We start from the raw sequence: 9,228 nt of genomic DNA, 5'->3' as shown, positions 1-9,228 counted from the left end.
TTCACTTTGTTTTGGTTTTGTTTTGGTCATCTCCCTCAAATCCCCATGTCATCCTCCACTCTCTCAATCACCGCAAACCGTTCCAATGCTTCTTTACGCAAACCCACACCCACCACCCCAGACTTAACCGGAATCGACGCGTCTCCGGTCAAAGATTCAACCACTGTTTCTCCAAATTACGAAAACGAACCCTCGTTAATAAACCAGCAACCAAACCCCCATGGAATTTAGGGCTTCTGCTCATACTCATCCTTTTCATCCAGATGCTTCGCAGGTTAGCGTCTAATCAACACCCCTTAGCCTTAGCCTTAGCCTTAGCCTTTGATGATGCTACCGTTAATTCCGATTACGACGGACGGATTGCTGACGTGGAGGCCGTCTTGAAGACCACACTTCAAATGATGCAGGCGCAGATTGATGTCGTCGATCGGAAGTTCGAGGACGAGATCGATGTCTTGAGGACAGAGGCAACCAAGCGCATCGATGACGAACACGCTGCCGTTTTCAACAAGTTTGGAGAATTCCATGCACGGGTCGAAAGCGTGGAGCGGCTAGTAACCGCCAAAGAGTGGTTATCGAGAGACGAGTTTGATCGGTTTGTGGATGAGTTTAACAAGGGGAAAAGAGGGGTGGATGATGTTAGTGAAGTGAAGCTGGATGAAATTCGGGCGTTTGCACGGGAAATAGTGCACAAGGAGATTGGGAAACATGCTGCGGATGGGCTTGGTCGGGTGGATTATGCGGTGGCAACGGGTGGTGCCAAGGTGTTGAAGCATTCTGAGGCGTTTAATAGTGGGGGTAAGGTGAAGAGTTGGTTTGCTGGGAATGTGAGGAGTGATGCGGTGAAGGTTTTGCAGCCGAGTTTTGGGCAGCCAGGTGAGTGTTTTCCGCTTAAAGGAGACACGGGTTTTGTGGATATTAAGCTTAGGACCGCGATTGTTCCCGAGGCTATAACTCTTGAACATGTTTCCAAGGTTTGCTTTTCACTTTTGTTTGTGGTTATTTATTTGTTGACTAAGTTATGTTTTAGGACTGTTAGGTGTTAGATAAATGTTTCTTGTGAGTTGAATATAGGCTTGTTAACGAATTGAACGAACGTGGACAAAGCATGTCCCTGGTTTAGCTTTAACCAAGGAAATGATTGTACACAAGCAGTTAACCGGGTGAGGTGTTCTTGTTCGTGTTCGTTTGTTAACATTATAAGCAAAGCGGTTCATGAACGTGAGCGAACGTTAATAACTGAACATAGAAGAACGAATACAATTGGGCTAAAACTAGTTAAAAGTAATGTGAAAATGTGTTGGGCCTAGAAAATTGTTAAACCTGACTAGGTTGTAATGGCCTACAAATTTTTAATGAATATATTAACGAGTGGTCGAGCGTAAACTATCAGACTTAACAATACATAAATTGTGAATAATGTTGAGTATAAACAAATGCTCATAAATTAATTGAAGTGAAGGAACATAAATTAACGAACACGACATGTGTTCATGATGTTCGTTCATTTGATTTAATGAACATGGTTTTGTTTGTTCACTTCCATTTGTTTATTAAACGAACTTCCTACCGAATGTTCGGTCAGAGTTAAAGATGAAGTTATATGTTGTGTGTTTGCATTGCTTCTCTCAAGCCAAACAACAAAAATGAGTTAGATGTATATGTACGTACTCCAGATAGATCAGTGATCAGTCTTAACTCTTAAGATTAATTAATAAAAAGTATGTCTTTATAGGTCGTAAGTTCTTAGGCTATGTGTAGTGGAGAGGTTACAAAATTGGGCGATTTGTGCCATGTGGCGCCCAGTCAGCGATTGGTGGGTTTTTGTTTCAGGGGCGTAATGGTGTTGTAGCCCATATATATATCACACACACACAAACTATATAATAATACTAATAAACATAAAACAAACAAGCAGGAGACAAATAACAATCCCCCCCCCCCCTTTATCGCTCCCTATTAGATCACGTAGATCAATGCTTTATTATATAAACATCATCTATGTATTTAAATACATGTAAATTAATCTATTAAAACACAAACAAAAAGCCTTGAAATATTGAGATAAACCTAACTGGTAGTAACCACAGAATTTTAGTATGCACGGATATGAAGATAAACTTGATGTTTTTTATAACAATATATGAAAGATCCTAGTTTGCAAGTGCTCTGTTTTGATTTTTATATTTTTAGTTATTCAAACTTAAACAAGAATTTAAAGTAATAAAAACGAGTCTAAACTTTTTAGAAACGAAGTCGCAAGAATTAAAATTTAGAAGTAATGGAAAATGTTCCTTTTGAAAGCCTGAAGTAGTGTTCTTAAATCTTCATTTTCATATTGTGTGCAGTCAACAATCAAATAAGTGATTGATTCTTCTGTTAAATTTTGTAGGATACTGAATTACTGATAAAACTAAATTGAAAAAATTGCTGTCTTTTGTTCTTAGGCGTTGAATAAATTTTTAGCATAGTGCACATTGTTGGTCAACAATTTTTGTTTGGCAGTAATTGAACCCAAAATTAGAGCCTGAAATACTTTGGTAGTTTTAAATTGAATTTCTGAAAGTAAATTTATTCATAAATTACAGATGGTATATAGTCTTATAATAGCCACCATAACATTTAAAAGTGTTGTCTTTATGAGCTCACTCTGTTTTTTCTTATGTTGTGTTGTATTTTTTTCCCTTTATAATCACATTAGTATTGAAGCTTTTTATGTTGCAAAATTAAGCAATTAGAAAGTTTAACTCAATCTCTTTGTTCTTGTGGTATGCTAAATGTATGTTCACTTGTAATTCTTTTATATATTTTCACCTCACCGTCAGTCAATCATTGGTAGGCTAGGCCACTAAATTAGCTAGTTTTTAATACATAAAAATTATTAGGTTGCAAAATTTGAGTTTTATATAATTTCACTAATTAAGTATTTTATTTTCTAAACGTGATTTTCTGTCAGTTAATTTTATTTGCCTTGATATTTTACCAGTTTGTTTTGTTATTTGTTAAAAACTTAAGAAAAAACATATTCAAAGTCCAACCTTGTAATAATAGGTTAAAATTACAACCTATCATTGTGATCATTAGAATCTAATTGTAAATATTTCAACAGTTTTTACTCTTTACTATCATAAAGCTATTTTAAACATCATTAACCTTTTTTGGTTCTCTGTTATGAACAGTGTGTGGCGTTTGACATATCCAGTGCACCTAAACACTGCAAAGTTTTTGGATGGTTATATAACGATGAAGATACACAAAATGAGCATTTGCTGACAGAGTTCACATACGACCTTGAAAAGAGTGTTGCACAAACATTTAACGTGTTGGATACGAAAGGCAAAGACCCTATCGTTATTGATGCAATCAGGGTACAGTTGATGTCCAATCATGGAAGCCCAACACATACGTGCATATATCGCGTGCGGGTTCATGGTTATCAGCCCAATGATTCATAAACCATGTTTGTATGTGTGAAGGCTTTTTTTTTTCAGCAGTCTGTTTGTTTACCTATTGAGGTCTTGTAGTGTTAATGCAAATTATTTTGATCGTTACCACGATCTTTTTGTTTGAATGTTTTTGGACGGTAAAACGTGTCGTTTGATGGTTTTTGCATTTGTATTTTTTGTAGATTGATTGTGAGTTGTCTCCATGCTTACATTGGTTGGATCGGTAGTTATAATCATAAATCTAGTATCTATACAGCTTTACATGCTATACTGTTTGTTATTAACTTACTACAGGTGAAATTATGGTAACCACCCTTAGTAAAATCTTTCGACTGTCCTGTAAATAATCTTTTGTAGGGTGTTTGTTCAAGTTATACTTAAAAGCTCAAAAGTAAAACTAACAATTTTAGAGCATTCCTAGCCCGCTTCCCACCTTTATAATTAAACTAAAAAAACAATTATATTTTTATAACGAGGTTATAAATCCGTCTATTACACGGGACTGAGAATAAAAATTAGTGAATGTGAGAATTTTATTATCATATTATGCATTATATCATTTAGTCATAAATTATCATTTTCAACTTTTTAAAATTAATGCAAACTTATGCCATCGGTAAATAATTTGTTCAAAACCATCAAACACAATCAACTAAATAGAACCATAAAACCATCAAAAACTAGCAACAAATGATCAACAATTTTATTTTCTAACATCTTATATATATATATATAGGGGAAGGTTAACGTACATATGAAATTAACGTGCTAAACGTGAGAATCAAGTAGAGTAATTACATATACAAGTAGCGTAATTATAATAGAGTAATTAATAATTTCTCTATGATAATTACTCTACTTGATTCTCATGTTTAGCACGTTAATTTCATTTGTATTTGATCCAAACCATATATATATATATATATATATATATATATATATATATATATATATATATATATATATATATATGGGAATGATCAAGAGAGAACCCCTTTTAAAGAGAGAACTAGAGAACTTCTCTTATAACTATTGATTTTAATTAATCAAGGGTTAAAAAACAAGGAAATGGAAAAACAAAATAAGATGAGGGGTTTTTAGTGAATGAAGGGTAATATTGGGATTAAGAAAAAAGAACACGAAATATTGGCTCCATCTATTTCCCCTCTTCTCATTCATCACTCTGCAATTTTCTCCTGGCGAATGAAGATCTAGGGTTCAAAAATTAAACAATCAACTGTAAAATCAAGCATGAATCAGAAGAACATTAGCAGGTAAACAATCATAATAGCTGATTTCACATATTATATGGCTCGATTAGGCGTATTGAGCATCAATTGTGTTTTTTTCCATTTTATCGAAGAAACATATAGCACAGTTGAACAATACTTGTACCATCGACATAAGTTATGGGAGATTTGTATATTTAGTGTAATAAATAGATAGAAGTCCATGTATATTACATGATTAACGGAATATTACATAATTGTAATACATAAATGATGTATCTTACTGCATAATATATTAGTTATACAGCACATATGTACTATTGAACATCATGTAATGCATCTGAAAACTATGATGAGAGTGTTAGACCATTTATGTATTTATAATACACATATGCAATACATATTAAGGATATTATGTCTAGTTGTGATGATAATAAGGAAAGTAGGTGTGTATACTACCATATATTAGTAATTAGACTCAGATACATGAATGATGTATCTTACGACATACTCTTTTGGTTATACTGCACATATGTACTATTGAACATCATGTAATGCATCTGAAAATTGAGATGAGAATGTTAGTAGTGTAAAGGAACTCATTTTAGTTATCAATGTGTCCTGCTAGGGGTGTGTTGCACGTATTTCTAATTATGATGCATATATGTAAAGGAGCTCGTTTTAACTAATTAATATAAGCTTAATTTACGGTTTGATTATGTATGCCCTCCAACTGTTTGATGAAATGTCTGAATGGACTCGTTTTGGTAATTACATGCTAAAAAGCTTATAGTTGCAAAATCATTGTTTAACACTTAATATACTTATTCTTCATACATGTATTAATACTATATTATTACATACGGGGTGGGATCTAGAGAGAACTCTTACAAAAGAGAGAACTCCATTATGTCTCTTGATTTTACTTAATTGGAGGGTAAAATAAAGGAAGGGATAAAAAGAAAAGAAAAACTCATGTTTTAAAGAAAAAGGTAAATTAGGTATGCAAAATATTTGTGCACATTCTACCTTACCATATCGATCTGTCTCTCTCACTCGTACACCATGGCCCCAACCTAGGGGTTGATTCTATTTTCCTGCAAAAATCATCTAATTCATCATTATATTAGTCAATTACATCGAAGAACACCATCAAGTAATCGTTTGTAAAAGTTATCATCACGCATTTAATGTTAATATCGTTCGTATTACAGTGAATCTACGAAAATAGTAGTTGATTCTCTGTTTTTTGTGTTTTTTTTTGTAAATCTAGTAACAATATGTCAATACCAGCTTGTATCTGTTTGATTGCACATATCTAGTACATGAATCATAGGTGTATTACATGAATCGGCTCAATATACGTTGTGATTGTGTGTTTTGTTTGTAAATCGAACATTATTGTGTTTATCTCAGTTCACATATGCAATATACTCTGTTTTTGTGTGTGTTTGTTTTAAATCGAACAATAATATGTTGATATAAGTTCATATTTGTTTGATTGCATATACTTAGTACATGATTCATGTGTTGATTGAATGTTTTTCAGATATGTTTGTCAAAACACGATAATGTTACCTTATATGAGTATATTCATATATAATGCATAGGTGTATTGCATTATAATATGGTTATCTTGATGCAACAACATGTCTTTGTGTTTATTGCACGTATTTAGTGTTTATTTTCAACTGAAGAATAATATATTGACATCAGATCGTAGTTTAAAAAGGACTTGTTAAACATCGCACGTTCTTAGTACACGAGTCAAGTGTTCGATTACATATATTTTTTATTTATGTTTGTTGAGCATACAATTGTTTGTTATCAAGCATATACGTTTATAATGAACATGCGCATCATGTTAGAATATAGTTAGGTCGATGCAACATGTGTCCTTGTGTTTACCGTATACATGTATCATGTAATGAAATCTCGAAAATCTTGTTCGTTAAAAGCTCGCTTACACAATATTTCTTGCGTATGCACCAATTTATCGTAACAAGACGATAATGTTAAAAAGTTCAGGAAAGGACAAAAGATAGAACAACATCAAGCCACCGGAAAAGCGAATGAAAGTCCCGAAAATGGATAGTGATGTGCAACCAAAAAGCGTGATAAAGATAAACAACAACGAAAAAGGTAAAAAAGAGTTTTTAGATGATAAAAATTTTGGTAAATTGTATATTTTTTCAATATTTAATAGCGCAGATGTTCAATTATACAATTTTTCTCTTTGTTTTTTTTTAAAATCATACAAAACAATGATGATCCAAACAAGAGGATGGAATAGGAGTAATTTGAAACAAGGAAGACGGTCGGAGCGTCGAAGAGGCAAAATTAGGTAAATATAACAAAAAGTGACAGTTTAGTTAAAACATATGTATGTATATATAACATTACGTGTATTTTATTGAAAAAAAAACAAAGGCATTAAAACGCGCACGTGTATCGAAACGTGCAACATTGTCTGATGACGTCTCCGATGGTGAAAACAAGGAAAAAATGATAACGAAGGTGAGGATATAAAAGACATGAATGACAGGGAGGAAGGCAAAGAGGATGCCGCAATAAATGGTGATGGTATGACCCTTATAAATAATGATAATTACTGTTTTGGTATATGTATTATATATACGATACATATATGCATTACAGGATGCATTGACCTGTATTATACATTTATGCAAATTTGGCGCATAATAGTGTATTGCACGCTTACACATATCTGTTGTATTAAATGTTTATGCGGATCTGGTATAATACATATGTATTATTTGCATTATTGATACAATACATATATGCATTGTAGCATGTATTGCGTATTTGCGCATATGCAATACCGTTGTATTACACGTTTATGCGAATCTGGTGATTAATGGTGTATTAAACGTTTTTGCAGATCTGTTGTGTTAAACGTTGAATAGTTTGGTGTATTACATATATGCAACGCATGTGTATTATTTTCATTATTGATGCGATACGTATATGCATTATAGGATGCATTCGATGTATTACATGTTATGCGGACATGGTGTATTGCACATATGCTATAATGGTGTATTATACGTTTACGCGAGCCTGGTGTATTACATGTATTACACATATTTACACGCATAAAAGCACGCCATACAAAGTAGTAAGTCGAGCACAACTTCAATACAGTAGTAATACATACATGTAAGTTGTTAGTGTTACATATGTGTTTTATATTGACAGTGCTTATATGAAATAGATTAGTAATACATATTGTCATCGTACATGTTTTTTATAATGGTTGTCCTTTTTATTAGACATGTTGGCATATATAGCAATTACCTAATATCGATTGGACACCCAGTGAAGATATAATGTGAGCAAGGCCAAGAAGATTGCAGTTACCATGGGCAGCAACAGATTATGTCACGTATTGTGAGATATTCGCGATGCGACATATATAAAGGGGGTGACTAGGTCAATTGCTATTTCAGCACGTGCGATGTTAGAAAGACTGAGCATGTCAATATTATTTGGATGAGTTACATGGCTTGCATAACTCGCATTTTGAATTATTGAGCAATTAAATCTTCTTAGAATATTTTATGTTGTGAGTATTTTGTTTTAAGATGTCAACGTGTGCAAGCAACGGGTGACAGAAGATGTAAGAAAACAAGAAAAAAATCCAACAATGGGACTAGTTAAAAGGATGTATTTTTAGTAGTTTTATATTGTTGTGTATGATTAAATTTGTTCATTGGTTATTAGAACATGAGATGGAATTTGAATATGAATGTTATAGTATATTTACATGGTGGTGTTAATTGATGTATGAAATTCATAACCAACTGTTACAGTTAAAACTCATATTCTAGTGTGAAGTTTTTCATTCATTTTCCTGCAATGAAATGTGCAATTTGGCAACCTTTAGATGTGTATTTTTGTTGTATTTTGGTAGCATTTAAACTGCACATTTGCGTTCATTTTCATACAACCTGATATGCACTTTTTTGCATCAATTTTCCAACTTTTTTAGTTTGCATTTTGGCAACAACGTATCCCAATAGATAATAATACTTACTTCAACTTATTGTATCAAATATGAATGGAAATACATTAATAAAAACTAGTACATCAACATATAAGACTTTTACATTCGGTAAAAAAAATGTATAAGACCTTTACAATATTTCAAGTCAATTTGGACAATAAATACAAGCCAAAGAACAACCAACAAACAGCTAAAACAACTTCCTGGTTCTCACCACCAAACAAAACCACTGCTATGTGGTCATATCACCACCCAACAAATCCACAAAATGAAACAATATCTTAGTCAAAAACCATCAACGGCGTGAAATTATAGCAATAATTAACTAGTGAATCCGACATATGATATCACACAAACCTTATCCGCAACCATCTTTAACAAACCTTATCCACAACCATCTCTAACAAATTGTTATCCGCTAACCATCACATAACTCCTTCATAATTAGGATATGCATGCTCATCAACTCCAACAAGCTTAACCAAAACCTTTGTATAAAGAAGTATATAAGTATATAACCATTTAT

At 32.9% G+C, this 9,228-nt stretch overlaps 1 pseudogene across 1 annotated transcript; it reads left to right on the top strand.

Moving 5' to 3' along the window:
* The first annotated feature begins 263 nt into the window (after positions 1–263).
* Positions 264–3,561, top strand: LOC143579879 (SUN domain-containing protein 1 pseudogene; annotated as a pseudogene). Its single transcript, XR_013143544.1, has 2 exons — positions 264–974; positions 3,180–3,561. The product of XR_013143544.1 is annotated as an SUN domain-containing protein 1 pseudogene (transcript).
* The last annotated feature ends 5,667 nt before the right edge of the window (positions 3,562–9,228 follow it).

The sequence above is a fragment of the Bidens hawaiensis genome, unplaced genomic scaffold, assembly GCF_021521415.1.
Source record: "Bidens hawaiensis isolate Kalapana, Puna unplaced genomic scaffold, B.hawaiensis_p1.1 tig00030082_1, whole genome shotgun sequence".
NCBI classification, from domain to species: domain Eukaryota; kingdom Viridiplantae; phylum Streptophyta; class Magnoliopsida; order Asterales; family Asteraceae; genus Bidens; species Bidens hawaiensis.
The sequence above is the reverse complement of the archived record's forward strand: the minus strand, read 5'-3'. Positions and strand labels throughout refer to the sequence as shown.